Raw genomic sequence first — 13,079 nt, 5'->3', positions numbered from 1 at the left:
AATTTCATTTATTGTTTTGTTCATCATTATCTGTTTGCTCTTTAGCTCTTCTAGGTCCTTTTTAAATGTTTCTTGTATTTTCTCCATTCTATTTCCAAGATTTTGTATCATTTTTACTATCATTATTCTGAATTCTTTTTCAGGTAGACTGTCTATTTCCTCTTCATTTGTTTGGTCTGGTGGGTTTTTACCTTGTTCCTTAAGCTGCTGCATATTTCTGTGTCTTCTCATTTTGTTTAACTTACTGTGTTTGGGGTCTCCTTTTCACAGGCTGCAGGTTAACAGTTCCTGTTGTTTTTGGTGTCTTCCCCCAGTGGGTGAGGTTGGTTCAGTGGCTTGTGTAGGCTTCTTAGTGGAGGGGACTTGTGCCTGTGTTCTTGTGAGTGGGGCAGGATCTTGTTCTTCTGGTGGGCAGGGCCACGTCCGGCAGTGTGTTTTGGGGTGTCTGTGAACTTAGTATGACTTTAGGCAATCTCTCTGCTATTGGGTGGGGCTGTGTTCCTGTCTTGCTAGTTGTTTGGCATGGGGTGTCCAGCCCTGGAGCTTGCTGGCCGTTGGGTGGAGCTGGGTCTTAAGTGTCGAGATGGAGATCTCTCAGAGAGCTCTCGCTGATTGATATTACATGGGGCCAGAAGGTCTCTGGTGGTCCAATGTCCTGGACTAGGCTCTCCCACCTTGGAGGCTCAGGTCTGACACCTGGCCGCAGCATCAAGACCCTGCCAGCCACACGGCTCAGAAGAAAAGAAGGAAAAAAGAAAAAACCACGAACAGATAGAACCACAAACCAAATGGTAAAAGAAAAACAAGGGGGGAGAGATGAGACAGTGGGATGCAGTGTGGGGTCTGACTTGGGGTTTCACCTGAGGCTTCCTTCCACCCCTGGCTACCGAGCTGCAGAGAAGGCAGGAGCTGCTGCCCCTGCAGGCTGCCCCATCCTCCCTCCAAAACAATTTCAACTTGCATTTTTTGCAACCTTTGACAGTTCCCTTTGACAGTCTGCTTAGTAGCTCTATTTCCTTTCTTTGTGAGTTATTAGTTTAAGACCTTTATTCAAAAAGCAATAATATGGGACTTCCCTGGTGCCACAGTGGTTAAGAATCCGCCTGCCAATGCAGGTGACATGGGTTCAAGCCCTGGTCCAGGAAGATCCCACAGGCCGCAGAGCAGCTAAACCCTTGCGCTACAACTGCTGGGCCTGGGCTCTAGAGCCTACAAGCCACAACTACTGAGCTTGTGTGCCACAACTACTGAAGCCCGCGTGCCTAGAGCCCGTGCTCCACAAGAGAAGCCTCCACAATGAGAAGCCCGCGCACTGCAATGAAGAGTTGCCTCCGCTTGTCGCAACTAGAGGAAGCCTGCATGCAGCAACGAAGACCCAATGCAGCCCAAAATAAATAAATTAGTTAATTAATTTTTTTAAAAGAAATAATATGAACTCTGAACTCAATATAACAAAAATAATAGCCATTTATCCGTTTTACTTATGTAAATTTTTTTAGAAACTTAGGAATTACAGAAAAATATAAAGAGGTTAAGTAAAAATTAAATTAAAATCTCACAACTCACAGGTAACCCAGTATATATTATGTCTGGTGAACATAATTTAAGACATCTTTCCTAAAAATATATTATTTAAGGTGTTTTTCCCCCTTCCCCATTACCACATGATTTCATATAACAGGGATCACACTATGGTTGTGATTTTTTACCCTGCTTTTATCACTCAATAATATGTTACAGAGAGCTTTCCATGACAATGAACATATTTATAAATCAGGGGTCAGCAAACATTTTTGTATAGGGACAGACAGTAAATATTTCAGGCCTCTGGGGCATTTGGTTTCGGTTGCAAAGGTTCAAGTGACCATTGTAGTGTGAAACTAGCTATAGACAATATATCAGTAAATGAGTGTGGCTGTGTGCCAGTAAAACTTTATTAACAAAAACAGTCAGTGAACTGGATTTGGCCCGTGAGCCAGTTTGCCAACCCATACTACATACCATCCTATGTAATAGCTGCGTAGAAATCCACTTATAGATCTTATAACTTATTTAGCTAATCTCTTATTGATAGACATTTAAGTTGTTTCCAAATTTTCACTGTATTATAAAGAACGCTTGTCTGCTGATGGGTGGGGCTGGGTTCCCTCCCTGTTGGTTGTTTGGCCTGAGGCAACCCAGCACTGGAGCCTGCCTGGCTCTTTGGTGGGGCTGATGGTGGACTCTGGGAGAGCTCACACCAGGGAATGCTTCCCAGAGCTTCTGCTGCCAGTGTCCTTGACCCCACGGTAAGCCACAGCCAGCCCCCACCTCTGCAGGAGACCCTCTAACACTAGCAGGACTTTGAAAGGACCTAATGGATTGAAGGACTTTGGGAGGTGGTAGTGTTAACCTAGTAGATTGACACAGAGTAGGGATTGACACTACTTAAAATAATATAGGGGACTTCTCTGGTGGCGCAGTGGTTAAGAATCCACCTGCCAGTGCAGGGGACACAGGTTCGAGCCCTGGTCCAAGAAGATCCCACATGCTGCGGAGCAGCTAAGCCCGTGCGCCGCAACTACTGAGCCTGTGCTCTAGAGCCCATGAGCCACAACTACTGAGCCCATGTGCTACAACTACCGAAGCCGCATGCCTAGAGCCCATGCTCTGCAACAAGAGAAGCCACCACAATGAGAAGTCCACGCACTGCAACGAAAAGTAGCCCCCGCTTGCCACAACTAGAGGAAGCCCGTGCATAGCAATGAGGGCCCAACGTAGCCAAAAATATTTTTTTTAAAAAAAAAAGGGAGTCAAGATGGTGCTGAAAGCATTGGGTTAGAATTCCACTCCAGCCAATTGCTTGATTAAAGGCAACCCTTGCTGAGGGTGAGGAGTTGAATAGTTGAATAGTTGGATAGTATATTTACAGAGACTACTGGTGGTTCTGGATATTTGCTAAAGAAAATGAGAGGGGAGAAGTTGCTGAGGAAAATCAAAGAATTAACAAGTTTTCCTGAAGGCTTCTTTGAGCTCTTGACTGCATCTGTGTAATCCTGAGGTACCCACCTGAGTGCTCTGCATTTGGCAGTTGTCCAAGTACTTTTGTTGCAAGAGTGATGGCAACCAAACGTTAATTTTTGGCATCATGGAAAGTGCTTTGGTTAAATTGAGAACTACTCTTTTGGAGGTTGTGTAGTCAAAAGTATTAATTAAATTGACAACAGTGAAAAAAAATAAAGAACACTGTCAGAATATTACTTGTAAAGACATTTTGATAAAATTGTTTGATATTTCCTTAGAATTGCTAAAATCCTGAGTCAAAGAGTATACTCAATTTACATTTTGAAGTGTATTGCTAGATGCTTTCCAGCAAGACTGTGCCAATTCATAGTCTTGCACCCAGTGTATGAGAGTATCTGCTTCCTTGGATCTTGACCAACATTGTACTTTGTCAGCTGCTACGTAAAACAATATCACACTATTTATATATTTACATTTTTATTTCTTGTGAAGATATATATATGAGTTTTTAAAATTATTGTGATTTGTGCTTTTGTGAACTGCTTCTTCATGGTATCTATTTGTCCATTTTTCTTTTGGGGTATTTACTTTTTCTGTTGACTCTTAAGTACTCTTTATATGTTAAGGATTATAATATTACTTTTTAATCATGTTAAATAACATCACATGGTTTTGATTCTTACAACTTTGTTTATAATTTTTCTTGACAAATCAATTTTTAAAACATTTTTGTAACAAAAGTTATCAATTGTTTCCTTTATATGAAACAATTGTTTCCTCCATATTAGGCTTTAAAAGGTTTTTCTCACCCCCAACATTTTAAAATATATTTTTCCATATTTTCTTAAAATCTTGGCTCTATGTAATCTTGAGTCACTTATTTGTGCATATTCTCAATTGTAAAATGGAAGCAATGAGTACCTACCTTATGCATTCAATAAATATTTATTAAGCACCAAAGTGCTACCAGGAACTTTGTGGGAGCCAGAAATACAGCAATGAATAAAACAGACTGAAATTCCTGAACTAGAAGGGCTTACATTTTGGTGCCTGCATCCACAGGGATTATAGGAAATAATATATATAAAGCCAATTTGCTATTCTGATTTGCTGGGTCCTTAAGCAATTGTGTGCCTTATTCTGGACTCACTTAGCCTATAATGCCTTTCCCCTTTTCAATTGAAATTCTTTTCACCTATCAAAGCATGGCCCTCTCCATACCAAAATCTCTGTGCTATTCTGCTCACCTCTGAATTTATAACTTTTCTCTGGGCTCCCCTGATACCAGCTTCTTTAGAGCATTTGGCTGATTCACCCTGCCTTGCAGTAAAAGCTCTTATATTAGTTGACTCCTCATTAGCTAGCAAGCTTTCCAAAGACAGCAGCCATGATGCCTTCATCTCTGTATCCTCCCATCACCTGTTCCAGGGCCTGGTCCCATACAAGGTCTCCTACTGGGAATTTGTCAGTGTCAAAACTAACAAAGGAATCTACTAAAAAATATCTCCTTCATGCATTCTATCAGAGAATGTGAATAATTACTTAAACATATAATTAAACTCACTGTGGTCCATGCAAAGAAAGAAAAGGACAGGGAGCATATTGCAGGGTTCTGACTGAATGGAGATTTCCCTCTTCCCTCTAGTTGAAGGGAAGACACAGAAAAGAGGATTCCAGTCAGAGGAAAGGACACATACAAAACTCTCAGATGGAGGCATCATGGAAAATTCAAGGGCTAAAAGAAGACCAGTGTGGCTTCAGGGAGAGGAGTGGCAGGGGGTGGGGGTGGGGTGAAGATAAAGCTGGATTGGTGAATGCAGCCATCTCCTGTTGGACTTGAAAGTCAAGGTCAAGGGTGTGGCCTTCGTAGTAACAGCTTTGGGAAGCTTCGCCAGTTTTAGAAAGAAGAGTGATACACCTGGCCTAGAATCATCAGAGCTGGGCTCCAGGGCTAAGGCTGCTATTTTCTTGCCTGGTAACCTGCACAACCTCCCATTCCTTGGGTAGAACTAACCCCACATCTCTGAATGAGCGGCTCCAGAGAAACACACAGCCAGCTTTGCAAACTGCAGAGTCCTAGAAATAGAAGAGACTGCCATTAAACACAAATGCCTTCAGAGACAGCCAAGCCACTGCAGAGAGGAGAGGTCAATGGCATGGGCACTGGAGCCCGCTAGATTTGGATCATGGCTTCCCTGGGGTCTGCAGCAAGTTACGTAGCTTCTCTGGGCTTCAATTTCTTCTGTAATAAAACAGGTCTCACCTTGTCAGGTTGTTATGCGAATTAAATGAGTTGACAAATGGGAAGAGCTTAGCATATAGTAAGCACTCAGAAATGGTAGTTATAACATTACTATTACCATCATTATGACGAGATGGCTTTCCACCACCACCCCCTTTCCTACTGCAGAGGGCTTCGTTAATAATACAGGGAGGGCAACACCCAGGGAGGGTGCCGCTGAAATAGCTGGATTTTCTGCATATCAGGGAGAAGGAGGAGGCCGCTTTGGAGGGGAGGAGCCGGCTAAGGAGGAGTGGGGACCCTGTGCTGTGGGAGGACAGAGGGAACAGGAGGCCCAAGAAGTGAAGAGGAGTTCAGAAGGGAGGACAGCAGTTATGGGGCTTCAGTTGGCATTTTCAGGGCCTCTTTCTATGGGTCTCACTGCCCTCACTAAAAGATGGTCCAATCTCTCAGCCTTGATTTCTTCTGGTCCTTTGCTAAAAGGAGAATGGGAAGGAAAAAAAACAAATCTGCCTTTCTCAATTTTGTGTATCAAGTGTGCAGACACACGAGTGAACCCACAAACACTTGCACATTTACCTTGTGGGTCCTGTGGAATCTCCCTTTTCACAGAGAATACTCCTCAATTCTGCTCTGTACGCTGGCCATTAACCTGTACAAACGGATGCACTACCATGGTGCCAGTGGATTGCAAAGCTTGGCCTTTTTCCTGTTTGGGGTTTTTTTCCCCATTTTTACTCTTTACTCAATCACCAAAGTTTACATGGTTTGAAAAAAATCACATTGTTGGTATAAATAGTAGTTGGTTTTGCTGGGCTGATAAGGCAGCCACCAAAAGTAATTTTTCTAAGGAAAGTTAAAGGTCTTTTTTTCTTGCTAATTGTAGGTGTGAGCATTAAGCCTTTTCAGGATAACAAATACTGGTTCTACAGGTGCATAATTGCTCACCTAACATTCTAGAGATGGCTTATATTTCGAAGTGACCAAGTAGTTGAAGAAAACTTAATAATACTTAGGTAAGGCAATGATGCCTGCTCTTAATTATCAAATTTAGTAACTTAACTGGAAACATATCTCTTTTGTGTTTCAAATGTTCTGTTTCTAATCTTGATTCTTTCATAACTAGCTGTGCGATCCTGGAACTATCTTAACTTCTCATGTGAAAAACAAACAGGGTTGCAACGCTTCAACAATATCTATGACACGAAAGGCAAGAAGAGGTAAGGACTATTCCCGGCAGGTGACAACTGAATGCAGAATGTGATCCTGGGCCAAATCCAATAGTGAGGGAAAAAAGCAATGAAAGGCACTATCGGATCAACTGACAAAACTGAAACATGGATGGTAGATTGCTACCTTTCCTGAAATTGATAACTATACTGTGATTCTGTAGAAAAATGTCCTTGTCCTTAGGAAATACACACTGAACTATTTAGGATTAAAAGGACGTGATGGTTTTAACTTTCAACTGGTTCAGAAAAAATATGTATACATATATATATGTATATATATACACACACACCCACATGTGTGAGCACGTGTGTGTGTGTGTGTTGAGAGAGAAAGAGAAAGAGAAACAGAGAGAGAGGAAAAAATGACAAAGCAAATGGGGGAAACGTTAACTGGTAAATCTGGGTAAAGGCAATATGTAAGAGTTCTCTGTGATATACTTGAAATTATCCTGTGAGCTTAAAATTATTTCCAAACACATAAATGAATAAAGGGGTTGGACTAAATTATGAATTTAAAATTCTAAAATTCTATGGACTGTTGTCGCTGTCCTTCATAAGTTTACAAGCAGCAACAGAAGTGCCAAGCCTGTGGGGTGTGGGAAGGAGCTCCCCTGAGGGCTCCTTGTTGAACGAGATGCAGAGCAAACACCTGCAGTGTCATTTGCCCTCTCCTCTATAAGCTTTGTGACTGGAAAGTCCAGTTCTGAGATACTTCAACAGAGCCTCTCTGGCACGGTGCAGGCCCTCCTCTCCTCTGATGACTGTGGGAAGGGCACTGTGCCATCCCAGAAGGGCAAGGAAGCTGACCCTAGCACCATCAGACCCCTGCTCTGCCCCTGACTCACCATTCAGAACAGAGGCCCCAGGCCTTAGGAGGAAAGAAAGGACCATCGTGTCCTCACTCTTGTCTCTCTCTGATGGACATCAGCTTAGAGCACTGCTGTATGCTTTCAGCTTTGTTGTGTCTCGTCTTTTCTTAAAACTGTCCTCTCTCTGATAGCCATTTCAAGGGTTTATATGGCCTCATTGCCCACAAAATTCTCCTTCGTATGAGGCTTCTCAGGGTACCATTTTTCTATACCAGTGAGACCTGGATCATCAAAAGATGAAGCCCAAAGTCCTGTGAACCACTGGTGGGGAAAATAAAGTTACCACTAGCATATGTACCCTTGGAGATAAGGAAGCTATTTATTTGAGTATTATTCACTGTTGGAAATGTTTTATTTTTTATTTTCTTAACCATTTTTAAAATTGAAGTCTATTTAATTTACAGTGTTGTGTTAGTTTCAAGTGTACAGCAGTGATTCAGTTATACATATATGTATCTATTCTTTTTCAGATTCTTTTCCATTATAGGTTATTATAAGATATTGAATATAATTCCTTTGTAGGTCCTTGTCGTTTATCTATTTTATATATAGTAGTGTGTACCTATTAATCCCAAAGCCCTAATTTATCCCTCCCCCTGTTTCCCCTTTAGTAACCATACTTTGTTTTCTATGTTTGTGAGTCTATTTCTGTTTTGTAAATAAATTCCTTTGCATCATTTTGTTAGATTCCACATATAAGTGATATCATATGATTATTTGTCTTTCTCTGTCTTATTGTACTTCACTTAGTATGATAATCTCTAGGTCCATACATATTGCTGCAAATGGCATTATTTCATTCTTTGTCACAGCTGAGTAATATTCCATTGTATATATGTACCACATCTTCTTTATCCATTAATTTGTCAATGGACAATTAGGTTGCGTCCATGTCATGGCTATTGTAAATAGTGCTGCAATAAACACTGGGGTGCACGTATCTTTTTGAATTAGAGTTTTCATCTTTTCCAAGATATATGCTCAAGAGTGGGATTGTAGTGGGATCACATGGTAACTCTATTTTTTAGTTTCTTAAGGAGTCTCCATATTGTTCTCCTTAGTGACTTCACTGACTTACATTCCCACTGACAGTGTAGGAGGGTTCCTTTTTCTCCACACCCTCTCTAGCAATTATTATTTGTAGACTTTTGTAGACTTTTAAATGATGGCCATTCTGACTAGTGTGAGGTGATACCTCATTGTAGTTTTGATTTGCAGGAAATGTTTTATTTTTTTCTTTTTGGAATATCCAAAAAATATGGGTCAGTATTAATAGCCTTCAAATACATGGAAAAGGTGGTGGATACAAAGATTTCTTCTACTGCCATCATGAACTGCTGCAGGCTAGGAGCTGCGTCTCACTCATCCGTGAGCTCCTCACAACATCTAGCAGTGGTGAGTTCCAGAAACAAAGCAATGAGCCAGCACTGCCACTCGGAAACTTCAGTTGAAACAGTGCTCCTTCCCTTCAGATCAATCAGCCTGGACTAAATTATTATCTGCTCTTTTTATTTATGGAGGAAAATTGTCAGGAGTCAGGGGCACCGTTTATCTGACCTTCGGAGGGTCTTTCTAACCGAATGATCTCGGGTGGTATTTGTATAATATTCAAGTAGATAGATACGTCCAATAATTCACAAATATAGAAGTCATTATTTTAATACAATAGTTGGGAATACAATGTGAATAACGTAAGCCTGAGATTTAAATGTTTTTGAAGAAAAATGCAAATAAATGGGGGTAACCAGGCAATTAGATTAAAGCAGTTTGGCCAGTGCCAACTGGAATGTCTACCTAATGTTGACAGTAACACTGTTTAGAAAATCAAGGTAATTAACTCTTGCTGACACTGACTGAAAACTGGCTAAATTAGATCCCTGAAAAGAGCAGGAAGAAAGGAGAATTGGGGACACAGTTGTATGGACACAAAAGGAAACTCATGAGGGGAAAGCAAATCTGCTTGAGGCTGGGGGAATAAAAGGAAAGGAGAAGAAAGGGAAAGACACGCATGATGTAAAACTCCTGTTCTGGGCTTCCCTGGTGGCGCAGTGGTTGAGAGTCCACCTGCCGATGCAGGGGACACAGGTTCGTGCCCCGGTCCGGGGAGATCCCACATGCCACGGAGCGGATAGGCCCGTGAGCCATGGCCACTGAGCCTGCGCGTCTGGAGCCTGTGCTCCGCAACGGGAGAGGCCACAACAGTGCGAGGCCCGCGTACCGCAAAAACAAACAAACAAGCAAAAAAAAAACCTCCTGTTCTTTTTCTCAAGGTTTCAGACGACTTTCAGATGGCACCACCCCAGTCACCTTTCTCCCCACTCAACCCTTCACCTCACCACAAAATGTACAACAAAAGCAGTTGAGAAGAACAGAGCAACTAGATGGCGAACCACCTCCCACAGAACCTCTAAAATATCTGAATCTTGAAATGGGCCTGTCTGCACTTTGTTTGGTCCATTGTAAATTCCCAACAAATCTGGACTAATAAAATATCCTTGAAAAGTGAGTCTGCAGAGTTACAAGTTTTAGACAGATGGTGGGAGCCAGACTAACAACAAGGAACTGACTTTTCCTCTTTGGTACCACCACTTGGTTGTGTAACATGTTCAAGCTGATGGGATGGCTATTTAAGTCAGAGTAATACACTGCAACTAATGCTTTCAAAAACCATGAAAAACCCATCTCCCAAACTTCCAATAGCTTGGTGAGGTTCTCCTTAAGCTTCCAAACAATGAAGATCAGTCAATGTCAGTACAGAAGAATTTTTACCCACAAAAAATTTTTTCAGTCAAGTCTGTTAATACTGGTTTATTCACAGCCCAACCTCCTGAAGACAGCAAACAGTGGTATTGGTTGCCCTCTGCAGTAGGCTGGTGAATTCAGCAAAGTATCAAGATCAAGAAAATGCCAAATGCATGTAACTAATTCTCCTTGAAATCCAGAAATGCTGGCAAGAGAATGAGTTCTTAAATCTAGGAATTTTTTTTTAATAATGTCTTTATTTCTTCTGGTTTGATCATTCTCCTTTCTTTTTTTCTTTTTCTTTTTTTTTTTTTTTGCGGTACGCAGGCCTCTCACTGTTGTGGCCTCTCCCATTGTGGAGCACAGGCTCCAGACACGTAGGCTCAGTGGCCATGGCTCACAGGCCCAGCCGCTCTGCGGCATGTGGGATCTTCCCGGACCGGGGCACGAACCCATGTCCCCTGCTTCGGCAGGCAGACTCTCAACCACTGCACCACCAGGGAAGCCTCTCCTTTCTTTTTCTTTTTAATTTTTATTCATTTATTTATTTTTGGCTGCATTGGGTCTTCGTTGCTGTGCATGGGCTATCTAGTTGCGGTGAGTGGGGGTTACTCTTCGTTGTGGTGCGTGGGCTTCTCATTGTGGTGGCTTATCTTGTTGTGGAGCACGGGCTCTAGCTACGTGGGCTTTAGTTGTCGTGGCGCGCAGGCTCAGTAGTTGTGGCTTGTGGGCTCTAGAGTGCATCAGTAGTTGGGGCACACGGGCTTAGTTGCTCCATGGTATGTGGGATCTTCCCGGACTAGGAGTCGACCCTGTGTCCCTTGCACTGGCAGGTGGATTCTTAACCTCTGTGCCACCAGGGAAGTCACTTAAATCTAGGATTTTAAAGTTGAGGGTATGTGGGGAAGTAACACTCTACTCAACCCCAACCCGATGTTCGACTGTCTATGAGGCAGAGTTAGCTGGCCTGTTGATTTTGAGACATCATGGGAAGGTCCGAGGCGAAGATCCTTTGATGCTGAACCAGTAGTCAACCACAGCAGCAATACTTAGAAGCTTCTCAGAGAGTTCTCCAGACTGAGAACTTCCATGGTGTGTGCTTTAAAAATATCTCTACAGGGCTTCCCTGGTGGCACAGTGGTTGAGAGTCCGCCTGCCGATGCAGGGGACACGGGTTCGTGCCCCAGTCCGGGAAGATCCCACATGCCGCAGAGCAGCTGGGCCCGTGAGCCATGGCCGCTGAGCCTGCGCATCTGGAGCCTGTACTCCGCAACGGGAGAGGCCACAACAGTGAGAGGCCCGCGTACCACAGCAACACAACAAAATCTCTACAAATTATTTGAAACTATTCCCATCAAGAAATGGAGTCTAAATTTCCTTCCCTTAAATATGAGCTGGCCTTAGTGACTTGGATTCAATGAAGAAAATGAGGCTGGAAGTGACATGCTATGACTTCTGAAGTTGGGTTATAAAAGGAGACAGCATCTGCCAAGCTCTCTCTTGAACTGCTCACCCTTGAAATCCGTCTGCTGTGCTAAGAGAAGGTCAGGCCAGTGGAGGAGCATGGGCATGTGTTCCAGCTGACAGGCCCAGCAGTGGTCCCAACCAGCAATCAGCATCAACCAGCTGATGTCACGGGTGTCACCTGAACCTTGTGAGTGAGGAAGCCTTCAAGAAAACTCCAACCTTGACTGGCCAGCGACCATCTGACTGTAATCACATGAGTGAAAACCATGTAGATGATGCCTGTCAACTCCCAGATCCATAAGAAATAGTAATAATAATGTATTGTTGTTTTAAGAAAGAGCCCTGCAAAACATGGCGTGTTGGTAAAGTCTGGCCTACAGCCCGTTTTTCTACAGCCAGTGATCTAAGCTAGGTTTGGTACATTTTTAAAGGGTTGTAAAAGAATCAGAACCAAACAAAGAAAAACATGCAACAGAGACCATATATGTCCCTCAAAGGTTAAAACAGTTACTCTATGGCCCTTTATAAAAAAAGTTTGCTCACTACTGCCTTAAGCCACTAAATTTTTCAAAAGGTTTGTTTACAGCTATAGATAACTGGAACACATGGTACTTTTTGAACAAAATAAGCGTCACCAATGGGCAAATGCTGGATTTAGAGCACCATGAAAGTCACACTGAAAAGCCACAACTCAACTGCTATCTGCAAGTCAATACTTACCCTATCAATAGTTGCTATTGTACAATATTCTAATTTCATAAACACACCTGATCAGCCAAAGCAAAAGTGATGGTAATATGATTCGTCAACCAAGAAGAATATCTTAAACATGTATCTCAGATTTGATTCTAGATTAAACTTCAAATTCTCAGAGACTCATTAATAATTTTAGTAATAACAGCTGGCATTTACTGAATCCTTACTATGTTCCAGATGCTGTTCTAAGCTATTTCATATGTATTACTTCAATTAAGGCTCATGACAACCCTTATTTACATTTTACAGATGAGAAACTGAGGCACAGAGAAATGATCTAACCTGTACAAGATCACACAGGTAGTAAGTCTGGAGCCAGGACTGACTTGCATCTGTGAAATTCATCACTGCATGATGCTGCTCCTCTCCAGAAAAAAATGTCTAATCAAGACACCCAGTCCTGGGTTAAAGAACACACCTGGCTTCCACAGGGCAGGCAGCACCCACACTCTCTTACCAGTCTTCCCTGCATGCTGCTAGTTAAGGGTGCTCTCCACCCACAAGAGATCAGGCCTGAAACCTGGGTCCCCATTTCATTCTGCTGGAACCTAGTACCTCCAATAGCACTAGCTTTTCTGTTGAGAATATCTGAAACTCTAGACTATCCCCAAACTACAGTTAGTTTTAAGCTGTTCTTTCCAAACCATCAATGTCTTCCTCACATTTTTCCTCTGGTTTCTGTCAATCAACACATGGAAAATTATGCTTGCCAAAGGAATGATTGTCAGGAGAGACACAACATAGGTTCTATGTTGCCAGCTCTTGGCT

The 13,079-nt window shown here is 42.4% G+C and overlaps 1 protein-coding gene across 2 annotated transcripts in view; it reads right to left on the bottom strand.

The window, feature by feature from the left end:
* Positions 1-13,079, bottom strand: part of CERS3 (ceramide synthase 3) — a 125,155-nt gene that overhangs the window by 47,414 nt on the left and 64,662 nt on the right. The gene's annotated exons all lie outside the window — the stretch shown is intronic.

This window comes from Pseudorca crassidens, chromosome 1 (genome assembly GCF_039906515.1).
Source record: "Pseudorca crassidens isolate mPseCra1 chromosome 1, mPseCra1.hap1, whole genome shotgun sequence".
NCBI lineage: Eukaryota > Metazoa > Chordata > Mammalia > Artiodactyla > Delphinidae > Pseudorca > Pseudorca crassidens.
Note: the sequence above shows the minus strand (reverse complement) of the source record. Positions and strands in the feature narration are given on the sequence as shown.